Here is a 985-nt window from a genome sequence, read left to right on the forward strand (position 1 = left end):
ATAGATTGCCTTTTGGCTTTCCAAAGCCCCAGTCTTTCCTCTCCCAGGTATAGCCTTGAAATTCAGTAGCACCAGTGTGGTGTTGTTTTTAAGTAATGCCTGCTGCAGCTACTTAATAACAATTATGGGAGAGATATGGGGGGAAGCATTTATATTAGAAGAATGAAGCACAGAAAACAGAAATGTCTCTCTGTCCTACCTCAGTGGCTTGATCCTTCACTGGTTACATTTCTCTTTATGCTAAATCATACCCTTCTGAATTCAATCAGGGATTTTCATTGCCCCAGAGCCATGAGGTGAGCTAGTTCAAACTTGGGCACATTTCTGGCCCACAATGGCTTAAAGTGATCAGTGGGGCATATTTTGCCACCCCTGTACATCTTTCTTGTTTTCCTATTTATCTCAGGGACTGCAATTTCTGAAGTACTGGTGGAATGGATATATGGTATAAGTGCCAAATTTGATGTGAAACTCATACTTGGGGCTATCAGTGTAGCAGCATTTTCCAAACACCAAGTCCCTTCCTTGTTGTACTCCAATCAAAACCAAACATTGTTCACATTCTCATTATTATCTACATACCAAATATAAGACTGATAGTCCTCTTAGAGTTTCTGTACCCACAACTCCCAATCTTAGATCCAATGTTAGTCTTCAGAATTGGGATAGTAGGCATGACACACCATGTGATTTCATGTCTTATCTTGGACCAGAATGCTAATTTTCTCTTTGTGTGTGTCTTTGTCTGGATTTGGTATCAAAGTAATGCTGTCCTCATAGAATGAATTTGGAAGCACTCCTTCCTCTTCATTTTTTTTAAATAGTTTAAGAAGGATAGATATTCTTTTTTACATATTTGGTAGAATTCACCAGTGAAGCCATCTTGTTCTGAATTTGGGTTTTTGATTATTTATTCAATTTCATTACTAATATTCAGGCTGTTTGTTTTCTATTTCTTTCTGATTCAGTCTTAGAAGATTCTATG

The 985-nt window shown here is 37.8% G+C and overlaps 1 pseudogene; it reads right to left on the bottom strand.

Annotated features, from left to right (window-relative positions):
* Window positions 1-216: 216 nt before the first annotated feature.
* On the bottom strand, window positions 217-676 carry LOC123955077 (annotated as a pseudogene).
* Between the last annotated feature and the right edge of the window lie 309 nt (window positions 677-985).

Source organism: Meles meles, chromosome 13, assembly GCF_922984935.1.
Source record: "Meles meles chromosome 13, mMelMel3.1 paternal haplotype, whole genome shotgun sequence".
Taxonomy (NCBI): Eukaryota; Metazoa; Chordata; class Mammalia; order Carnivora; family Mustelidae; genus Meles; species Meles meles.